We start from the raw sequence: 12,192 nt of genomic DNA, 5'->3' as shown, positions 1-12,192 counted from the left end.
CTCGGTCTATTTATACCTTAATTTGCTGCTTGTCCTTTGCCAGTGATTCTCTCTTGTTTCCTGGTTCTGCTGTTCCTGCTATTACTATTGACCTCTGCTTCATATTGACCATGGCTTTACTGACTACTCTCCTGCTCTGCGTTTGGTACCTCGTACACTCCTGGTTTGACTCGGCTCGTTCACTACTCTTGTTGCTCACGGTGTTGCCATGGGCAACTGCCCCATTTCCCTTAGCTTCTGTGTACCCTTGTCTGTTTGTCTGTCATGCACATATTGAGCGTAGGGACCGTCGCCCAGTTGTACGCCGTCGCCTAGGACGGGCCGTGCAAGTAGGCAGGGACTGAGTGGTGGGTAGATTAGGGCTCACCTGTCTGTCTCCCTACCCCGACATTACAATATGCAAATAGGACCAGTATACTGTGTTGAATGCCTTCCCTTTATATAAACAAGCTAATAATGACTGGGGTAAGAAGGATCTTGTGTCATTACTGTTGCTGCTATTGGTCTCCTGATGTTCTTCAATACATGTCTACCCCGGGTAAAACCTAATTGCGTTGGATGGATGAGATTTGGGAGGATAGCTTGCAGCCTACTCTACAGTATTTTAGCTACAAATTTGTAATCTTGGTTTAGGAGAGGGATAGGCCTATATGACAGAGAGATTGGGATCCTTTCCTGGGTTTAGGGATCAAAATTACCGTAGAATCCGTAAAATGAAATATAATCCAAGGTGGCTTGTTGATCACTTCGACAAAGAAGGCATATTCAGGGAGTCAAGAAAGGACGGTCTCAGAAATGGCAGCCCTAGTGGATACTGATCTCCCTAACAGCCGGGAGAACAGCCCAGCTAGTAGTCGGCGGAATGGTAATGCAGGTAAGCCAAGACAATTGATAGCTGTAGGGGATTCTATAATCAGGAAGACGGATAGAATAATTTGTCGCCAAGATGGCCTCAACCGAATGGTTTGCTGTCTCCCTGGTGCCAGGGTTCGGCATGTGGTTGGAACGGGTGGACAAATTGCTGGGAGGGGCTGGTGATGATCCAGCTGTTGTGGTCCATGTCGGTACCAATGACAGAATAAATGGTAGGTGGAGGAGCCTTAAGAATAATTTTAAAGAACTAGGCTACAAGCTGAAGGGAAGGATTCTCAGGAATACTGCCTGTTCCATGCTCATCACAGGAAAGACAGTGGGAGCTCAGGGAGTTAAATGCATGGCTTAAGTCTTAGTGTAGAGGAGAAGGATTTGGGTTCCTAGAGCACTGGGCTGACTTTTCATTGGGGTACAAACTGTATTCTGCAGATGATTTGCACCTAAATGGAAGGGGGTCCGCTGTGCTGGGGGAGAGAATTCTAGCTGGGGTGGCGGAGTATTTAAACTAGGGCTTAGGAGGGAAGTCAATGTAGAAAATAAAGGGATAGTTAGGTTAGAGAGGGGTCAGACTATATTGGTGGGGGGGAGAAACAGACGGTGGGGAGAGGACTAGGCAACAAGATAAGGAGATCCTTTCGTTACAAAACAGCAGTGAAAATAAAAAAGCCCAAATGTCAAATAATCACATTTCTGATACTGAAATGGAAACATTTAAAGGCAAGTTAAAGTGTATGTTCACAAATGCCAGAAGTCTAGCAAGCAAAATGAGGGAGCTGGAGGCCTTGATACGGGAAGAAAATATAGATATAGTTGGTGTTGCTGAGACATGGCTGGACTCTTCACATGACTGGGCTGTAAATCTACAGGGTTTTACACTGTTTCGGAAAGACAGGACAAATAGGAAAGGTGGTGGTGTATGTCTGTATGTGAGAAGCGATATGAAGGTGAGTGTGAATGAGACATTAGAGGGTGAAGATTGTGAGGAGGTTGAAACCTTGTGGGTGGAATTACAAAGGGAGGTAAACACTGAAAAAATTACTTTTGGTGTAATCTATAGACCCCCCAATATAACTGAATAGATAGAAGGTCAAATATATAAACAGATGGAGTGGGCTGCACAGGCGGGTACTGTTGTGATAATGGGAGATTTTAATTATATGGGCCAGTTTGTGGAAGACCCGACTAGAGGTGAAGCTCTGTTGGATCTGGTCATTTCTAATAATGCAGATCTTGTTGGGAATGTCAATGTTCGTGAAAACCTTGGTAACGGTGATCACAATATAGTTACATTTTACCTATACTGTAAAAAAATAAACCACAGGCTGGGAGGGCAAAAACACTTAATTTTAAGAAGGCCAATTTCCCCAGGATGAGGCCTGCAATTCAGGATATAGACTGGGGGGAAGAACTAATGTTAAATAATGGGACAAATGATAAATGGGAGATTTTCAAATCTACTTTGGGTAATTATAGTGCAAAATATATTCCTACAGGTAACAAGTATAAACGACTAAAATTAAACCCCACATGGCTTACACCTTCTGTAAAAAGGGCAATACGTGACAAAAAAAAGGGCATTTAAAAAATACAAATCTGAGGGTACATCTATAGCCTTTGTAAAATATAAAGAGCTTAATAAAATTGACATTTTCTTGAAAATATAAGAGATTGCTGCTAAAGGTCTAAACCTTGTAACGTCCTAGAAAAATAAAAAGGACGTGAAAAAAAAGTTGACATATGGGTAATGTTAAATAGTAAGTATTTTGTGTGGTATTACTATCTGTTTTACAAGCAGATACATTTACATTTAGAAAAATGCAAACTTTTGCAAATTTTTGTTAAAATTTTAAGTTTTTCACAAATAAATATTGAATTTATCGACCAATTTTTTTCACTAACATAAAGTACAATATGTCACGAGAAAACTATCTCAGAATCGCTTGGATAGGCAAAAGCATTCCGGAGTTATTACCACATAAAGTGACACGTCAGATTTGCAAAAATCATCTGTGTCCACAAGGCCAAAACAGGCTGTGTCCTAAAGGGGTTAAAAAGGGCTCTGTCCTTCCTCTCCTTGCCTGAGCGTTGTTAGGGTATGTGCACACGATGAGAGGCTTTTACGGCTGAAATGACAGACTGTTTTCAGGAGAAAACAGCTGCCTCGTTTCAGCCGTAATTCCTCCTCCTCGCATTTTGCGAGGCTTCTCTGACAGCCGTAAATTTTGAGCTGTGCTTCATTGAGTTCAATGAAGAATGGCTCAAACTACGTCTGAAAGAAGTGTCCTGCACTTCTTTTGACGAGGCTGTATTTTTACGTGTCGTCGTTTGACAGCTGTCAAACAACGACGCGTAAATGACAGGTCGTCTGCACAGTACGTCGGCAAACCCATTCAAATGAATGGGCAGATGTTTGCCGACGTATTGTAGCCCTATTTTCAGACGTAAAACGAGGCATAATACGTCGTGTGAACCCAGCCTTAGTCTTCCTGTGTTCGTCTATGCAAATCAGCCATGTCTGGTATCTTCTGCCACGTGTCTGCTACTCTGAGCATCTGCCTGAACATCCTCCCATACTCTTGTTATTGACTTTTGTTTGGCCAGCTGCTGCTTCTCCACTACGACGGAGCAGTCTAGTGGGTCCCCATACCCTATAGCCATGACATCCGTGGACAAACATATTAAATAATAATTTGGCCTCTAGGAATTCCTGTTTGGATGTGGATGTAGTTATTGAAGCACGTGTCTGCTGAGTTGTCAGGAGAGCAGAATAAAGTACGGAAAATTGTTTCATAATCGGTTTCTTTTTATGCGTCACATATGCCATAATATGCCCTCGCAATAACACTTTGGAGGTATCTTACAATAAAGGAACATCGGTGTCAAATGTACATCATTGTCATCCAAGAAATTATTCCAATGACGTGTAAGATAATAAAATCCTCTGTAGTCCAATAAGTGGGGAACCACCAAGGACAGGGCCGGATCTGGGGTTCAATAGCCAGTAAAATAACTGTGACAGGGGCGTGGTCAGAGATTGCTATGGGATGAATGGAGATCCCCTCCAACCGATCAACAAAACCAGCAGAAAGGCCACCTACTGGAGGGTTCTATGTAATAGCAGTATAGTGGAGGACAGCGCCACCTACTGGAGGGGTCTATGTACTAATAGTATAGTTCAGGACAGCGCCACCTACTGGAGGGTTCTATGTAATAGCAGTATAGTGGAGGACAGCGCCACCTACTGGAGGGTTCTATGCAATAGCAGTATAGTGGAGGACAGCGCCACCTACTGGAGGGTTCTATGTAATAGCAGTATAGTGGAGAACAGCGCGACCTTCTGGAGGGTTCTATGTAATAGCAGTATACTGGAGGACAGCGCCACCTACTGGAGGGTTCTATGTAATAGTAGTATAGTGGAGGACAGCGCCACTTACTGGAGGGTTCTATGTAATAATAGTATAGTGGAGGACAACGCCATCTACTGGAGGGTTCTATGTATAGCAGTATAGTGGAGGACAGCGCCAACTACTGGAGGGTTCTATGTAATAATAGTATAGTGGAAGACAGCACCACCTACTGGAGGGTTCTATGTAATAGCAGTATACTGGAGGACAGCGCCACCTACTGGAGGGTTCTATGTAATATCAGTATAGTGGAGGACAGTGCCACCTACTGGAGGGGTCTATGTACTAATAGTATAGTGGAGGACAGCGCCACCTACTGGAGGGTTCTATGTAATAGCAGTATAGTGGAGGACAGCGCCACCTACTGGAGGGTTCTATGTAATAGCAGTATAGTGGAGAACAGCGCAACCTTCTGGAGGGTTCTATGTAATAGCAGTATACTGGAGGACAGCGCCACCTACTGGAGGATTCTATGTAATAGTAGTATAGTGGAGGACAGCGCCACTTACTGGAGGGTTCTATGTAATAATAGTATAGTGGAGGACAGCGCCATCTACTGGAGGGTTCTATGTAATAGCAGTATAGTGGAAGACAGCACCACCTACTGGAGGGTTCTATGTAATAGCAGTATACTTTAGGACAGCGCCACCTACTGGAGGGTTCTATGTAATATCATTATAGTGGAGGACAGCGCCACCTACTGGAGGGTTCTATGTAATAGCAGTATACTGGAGGACAGCGCCACCTACTGGAGGGTTCTATGTAATATCATTATAGTGGAGGACAGCGCCACCTACTGGAGGGTTCTATGTAATATCAGTATAGTGGAGGACAGCGCCACCTACTGGAGGGTTCTATGTAATAGCAGTATAGTGGAGGACAGCGTCACCTACTGGAGGGTTCTATGTAATAGCAGTATAGTGGAGGACAGCGCCACCTACTGGCGGATTTTATGTAATAGCAATATAGTGGAGGACAGCGCCACCTACTGGAGGGTTCTATGTAATAGCAGTATAGTGGAGGACAGCACCACCTACTGGAGGGTTCTATGTAATAGCAGTATAGTGGAGAACAGCGCCACCTACTGGAGGGGTCTATGTAATAGCAGTATAGTGGAGGACAGCGCCACCTACTGGAGGGTTCTATGTAATAACAAAATAGTGGAGGACAGCGCCACCTACTGGAGGGTTCTATGTAATAGCAGTATAGTTGAAGACAGCGCCACCTACTGGAGAGTTCTATGCAATAGCAGTATAGTGGAGGACAGCGCCACCTACTGGAAGGTTCTATGTAAAAGCAGTATAGTGAAGGACAGTGCCACCTACTGGAGGGTTCTATGTAAAAGCAGTATAGTGGAGTACAGCGCCACCTACTGGAGTGTTCTATGTAATAGCAGCATACTGGAGGACAGCACCACCTACTGGAGGGTTCTATGTAATGTCAGTATAGTGGAGAACAGCGCCACCTACTGGAGGGTTCTTTGTAATAGCAGTATAGTGGAGGACAGCGCCACCTACTGGAGGGGTCTATGTAATAGCAGTATAGTGGAGGACAGCGCCACCAACTGGAGGGTACTATGTAATAATAGTATAGTGGAGGACAGCACCACCTACTGGAGGGTTCTATATAATAGCAGTATAGTGGAGGACAGCGCCACCTACAGGTGGATTTTCTGTGACAGCAGCATAGTGGAGGACAGATTGACCTGTAAGTCATAGACGCTCGATCTTGATTGCATTCGTTTCAGCGCCTGGCAGCCAGTTTAGAAGCACTGTCTTTGACTTCTCTGGCTTTTTCTGAGGCTAGGTATTGACCCGTAAGTCATAGGCGCTCGATCTTGATTGCATTAGTTTCAGCGCCTGGAAGCCAGTTTACAAGCACTGTCTTTGACTTCTCTGGCTTTTTCTGAGGCTAGCTATTGACCCGTAAGTCATAGGCGCTCGATCTTGATTGCATTAGTTTCAGCGCCTGGCAGCCAGTTTACAAGCACTGTCTTTGACTTCTCTGGCTTTTTCTGAGGCTAGCTATTGACTCGTAAGTCATAGGCGCTCGATCTTGATTGCATTCGTTTCAGCGCCTGGCAGCCAGTTCAGAACCACCGTCTTTCACTTTTCTGGCTGTTTCTTAGGCTAGCTATTGACCCGTAAGTCATAGACGTTCGATCTTGATGGCATTCGTTTCAGTGCCTGACAGACAGTTTAGAAGCACTGTCTTTGACTTCTCTGGCTTTTTCTGAGGCTAGCTATTGACCCGTAAGTCATAGACGCTCGATCTTGATTGCATTCGTTTCAGCGCCTGGCAGCCAGTTCAGAACCACTGTCTTTGACTTCTCTGGCTTTTTTTGAGGCTAGCTTTTGACCCGTAAGTCATAGACGCTCGATCTTGATTGCATTAGTTTCAGCGCCTAGCAGCCAGTTTAGAAGCACTGTCTTTGACTTCTGTGGCTTTTTCTGAGGCTAGCTAGTGACACGTAAATAATAGACGCTCGATCTTGATTGCATTTGTTTCAGCGCCTGGCAGCCAGTTCAGAACCACCGTCTTTCACTTTTCTGGCTGTTTCTTAGGCTAGCTATTGACCCGTAAGTCATAGACGCTCAATCTTGATTGCATTCGTTTCAGCGCCTGGCAGCCAGTATAGAAGCACTGTCTTTGACTTCTCTGGCTTTTTCTGAGGCTAGCTATTGACCCGTAAGTCATAGACGCTCGATCTTGATTGCATTCGTTTCAGCGCCTGGCAGCCAGTTTAGAAGCACTGTCTTTGACTTCTGTGGCTTTTTCTGAGGCTACCTATTGACCCGTAAGTCATAGGTGCTCGATCTTGATTGCATTTGTTTCAGCGCCTGGCAGCCAGTTTAGAAGGACTGTCTTTGACTTCTCTGGCTTTTTCTGAGACTAGCTATTGACCCGTAAGTTATAGGCGCTCGATGTTGATTGCATTCGTTTCAGCTCCTGGCAGCCAGTTAAGAAGCACTGTCTTTGACTTCTCTGGCTTTTTCTGAGGCTAGCTATTGACCCGTAAGTTATAGGCGCTCGATGTTGATTGCATTCGTTTCAGCACCTGGCAGCCAGTTTAGAAGCACTGTCTTTGACTTCTCTGGCTTTTTCTGAGGCTAGCTATTGACCCGTAAGTCATAGATGCTCGATCTTGATTGCATTCATTTCAGCGCCTGGCAGCCAGTTTAGAAGCACTGTCTTTGACTTCTCTGGTGTTTTCTGAGGCTAGCTATTGACCCGTAAGTCATAGGTGCTCGATCTTGATTGCATTTGTTTCAGAGCCTGGCAGCCAGTTTAGAAGCACTGTCTTTGACTTCTCTGGCTTTTTCTGAGGCTAGCTATTGACCCGTAAGTTATAGGCGCTCGATGTTGATTGCATTTGTTTCAGCTCCTGGCAGCCAGTTAAGAAGCACTGTCTTTGACTTCTCTGGCTTTTTCTGAGGCTAGCTATTGACCCGTAAGTTATAGGCGCTCGATGTTGATTGCATTCGTTTCAGCGCCTGGCAGCCAGTTTAGAAGCACTGTCTTTGACTTCTCTGGCGTTTTCTGAGGCTAGCTATTGACCCGTAAGTCATAGGTGCTCGATCTTGATTGCATTCGTTTCAGCGCCTGGCATCCAGTTCAGAACCACTGTCTTTGACTTCTCTGGCTTTTTCTGAGGCTAGCTATTGACCCATAAGTCATAGACGCTCGATCTTGATTGCATTAGTTTCAGCGCCTGGCAACCAGTTTAGAAGCACTGTCTTTGACTGACTCGGTCGTCTTTTCTAAAAGGGGACTCCTCTTTTGTCCCATAAACATGGCGGAATTTCCTTATTTAGAGCTTAATATTGATAGTTTTACCAAAAGTTTTCCGTAACCGCTCAATGTGCAGTTACGAGCCCCGAAAGCATTACACGTCACCATCTCCTGAGTATGTACAACAAGACTCGTGATGATACGTTGCGCGGTTAGCGAGGAAAATCCTCGCTAGCGACGCCTGTTTCTGCACACGGTTTAAATTTATTTTTATAAAAAAATTAATATCTTAAAAACTAGCTGTTGAATATACCTACTATTTGTTAGACATGTAGCCCTTGACACTCTGACCAACCCTAAAACAATACAGGGTTCTGTGACGCGCGCTTGGACCACAAAAGCCTTGTGAGCGACGGCTATTTTTACGCACGGTTACAATTTAGTTCTATTGAAAAAATAATGTCTTAAAAGTGAACCGCCACAGAGCCATCAAACTTCTGACACCTGTAGCAGTTGACCCTCTGACCTACCCTAAAACACTTCAAGGGTCTGCGTCGCATTCTTAGCCCTCCAAAGCCTCTTTATCTGCTCCTCTTTTACGCACAGAGTGCGTAATTTACGATTTAATTCTAATAAATAAACGATATTATAAATACTAGTAGTGCGAAAGACCTAATTTTTTATACACATCTAGCCTTTGACACTCTGACCTACCATATAAAAACTCGGGACAGTGGGACAGATGTAGCCTGCGCAGCGGGCCAAAAATTTAGGCCTTTTTCACTAAAATGGGTATAAATAATAATTTTCCACAATGCTGTCCCAGAGCATTTCGCAACCAGCAACGAACCGCGGGTCTGATGGAATCGACATCGACCGAGGCGTCCATTTGTTCGCCTTGCAAAGCCGAACAATACGACACCTGACTCGGTCGTCTTTTCTAAAAGGGGACTCCTCTTTTGCCCCATAAACTTGGCGGAATTTACTTATTTAGAGCTTAATATTGATAGTTTTACCAAAATGTTTCCGTAACCGCTCAATGTGGAGTTACGAGCCCTGAAGCTTTTATACGTCACCAACTCATGAGTATGAACACCAAGACTCGTGACGATACGTCGCGCGGTTAGCGAGGAAAATACTCGTTAGATAATTTATATCTTAAAAACGAACTCTTGAATATACCTAATATTTGTTACACATGTAGCTCTTGACAGTCTGACCTAGCCTAAAGAAAAATCAGGGTTCTGTGATGCGCGCTTGGACCACAAAAGCCTTGTGAGCGACGGCTATTTTTACGCACGTTTACAATTTAGCTCTAATAAAAAAATAATGTCTTAAAAGCGAACCGCCACAAAGCCATCAAACTTCTCACACCTGTAGCAGTTGACAATATGACCTACCCTAAAAAATGTCAATGGTCTGTGTCCCCATAGCTGCCCCATACCATATAATACCCCCATAGCTGCACCATACATTGTAATGCCCCCCATAGCTGCACCATACAGTATAATGGCCGGATTATGACACGGATTTGAAACAGAACCGTGGGTCCGATGGACGCGAGCTAAACTCAATGTTTATTGCCCAAGTTCTACAGATTTAGGAAATATCCCGCATGTGGCCCTAGTGTGCGAGCGGGCTGAAACACCGGCCTCAGAAGCAAAGGAGCATCTAGAGGATTTTGGGCCTCCTTTTTTTTAGGAATATATTTTAGGCACCATGTCGGGTTTGAAGGACTCTTGCGGTGCCAAAACAGTGGAAATGCCACAAAAGTGACCCCATTTGGGAAACGACTCACCTCAATTTTGACCCCACAGATTTTTTGCAGAGATTATTGGAAGTAGGCTGTGAAAATTAAAATCTTCATTTTTTTCAAAGAATCTGTAGGTTTAGCAATTTTTTCTTAATTTCCACAAGGACTAAAGGGGAAAAAGCACTGCAACCTTTGTAAAGCAATTTCTCCCGAGTAAAACAATACCCCACATGTGGTCATAAACGGTTGTTTGGACACACAGCGGGGCTCAGAAGGGAAAGAGCGCCATTTAGCTTTTGGAGCTCAAATTTAGCAGGAATGGTTTCCATGTCGGATTTGCAAAGCCCCTGAGGGGAGAAAACAGTAAAAAAAAACCCACAAGTGATCCCATTTAAGAAACTACACCCATTGAGGAAATTATCTAGGGGTATAGTGAGTATTTTGACCCCACAGGTGTTTCATAGAATTTATTAAAATTGGGCAGTAAAAATAAAAACAATCCCTTTCTTCAATAAGATGTAGCTTTAGTTCAAAATTTTTAATTTTCTCAACAAATAAAGGAAAAAAGAAACCCAATATTTGTAAAGCAATTTCTCCCGAATATGGAAATACCCCATATGTGGTCATAAACTGCTGTTTGGGCACACAGCAGGGCTCAGAAGGGAAGGAGCGCCATTTTGCTTTTGGAGTGCAGATTTTGCTGGATTGGTTTCTGGTCGCTATGTCACATTTGCAATGCCCCTGTGGGAACAAAACAGTGGAAACCCCCCAGAAATGACCACATTTTGGAAACTACACCCCTCAAGGTATTCATCTAGGGGTGTAGTGAGCATGTTAACCCCACAGGTGTTTTGCAGAAATTAGTGTGCACTCGATGTTGCAAAGTGAAAATGCTTTTTTTTTCTATAGATATGCCAATATGTGGTGCCCGGCTTGTGCCACCATAACAAGACCGCTCTCTAATTATTATGCTGTGTGTCCCAGTTCAGAAACACCCTACATGGGGCCCTAATCTTTTGCCTGGACATTTGACAGGGCTCTGGAGTGAAAGCGTACCATGTGAAATTAAGGCCTAATTTGGTGATTTACACAGTATTGGTTCAAAATTGCAGGGACTCTGATGTAGAATAATAAAAGAAACTGCTGAGAAGTGACCCCATTTTGAAAACTGCACCCGTCAAGGCATTTATTAAGGGGTGTAGTGCGCATTTTCACCCCACAGGACTTTCCATAAATAATTGCGCTGCGGATGGTGCAAAGTAAAAATTTATATTTTTCCCTAGATATGCCATTTCAGTGGCAAATATGTCGTGCCCAGCTAGTGCCACTGGAGACACACACACCAAAAATTGTTAAAAGGGTTCTCCCGGGTATGACGATGCCATATATGGGAAAGGAAACTGCTGTTTGGGCACATTGTAGGGTTCAGAAGGGAGGGAGGGAGCGCAATTTGGCTTTTGGAGCGTGGATTTGTTTGGTAGTAGATTTGTTTGAGTATTGCTGGTGTTTCCGTTTATAATGTGGGGCATATGTAAGCTGGGCAGAGTACATCAGGGGCATAGTCAGGTGGTATAATAACGGGGTAAAAAAACCAATAAAATAATCCATAGATGTGGGTTACGCTGTGAAGAATCCTTTCTGCACAGGCCGGTGTTGCACTGATAAATGTCCTTTCTTATGCCCCTTTTGGTCCACACTCCACTCCTTTGCAGTTTGGGGAATTTTGCTGGGAAAGTGTTGTCCTAGTATAATATGGGCACCCTCGCTTCCAGCAGATATGTTTGGTTACTCCCCTTCCTGGTTTCCTAATTTTAGTGCCTTCATAAATCGCCTCTTGAAACAGAAGAAATGTTCCCCTCTGATCTGCACAACTGGATATTTTTCTTTCCTGACTTATTGGAGCCTTAACTTATTTTATTTTTTTCATAGACGTAGTAATATGTGGGTTGTTTTTTTGCGGGAAGAGCTGTAGTTTTTATTGGTACCATTTTGGTTACATGCGACCTTTTGATCACTTTTTATCCTATTTTTTGGGAGGCAGGGTGACCCAAACAACTGCAATTTTGGCATATTTTTTTTTAGTTTTTTTTATACAGTGTTCACCATGCGTTATAAGCTACATGTAACTTTATACTGCGGGTCAGTACGATTCCAGCGATACCAAATTTATAGAACTTTTTTATGTTTTACAACTTTTTGCACAATAAAATTACTTTTGTAAAAAGAATGTTTTTTTTCTGTCGCCATGTTGTGAGAACCATAAAGTTTTAACTTTTTCGTTGACGGAGCTGTATGAGGGCTTGGGTTTTTTTTTTTTATACTTTTTTTTTTACACTTTTATTTTTAAGTCCCACTAGGGGACTTGAAGGTCCAACTGCCTGATTGTTTTTTTTTCTAATACATTGCACTACCTATGTAGTGCAATATACT

This window comes from Rhinoderma darwinii (genome assembly GCF_050947455.1).
Source record: "Rhinoderma darwinii isolate aRhiDar2 chromosome 11 unlocalized genomic scaffold, aRhiDar2.hap1 SUPER_11_unloc_4, whole genome shotgun sequence".
NCBI classification, from domain to species: domain Eukaryota; kingdom Metazoa; phylum Chordata; class Amphibia; order Anura; family Rhinodermatidae; genus Rhinoderma; species Rhinoderma darwinii.
The sequence above is the reverse complement of the archived record's forward strand: the minus strand, read 5'-3'. Positions refer to the sequence as shown.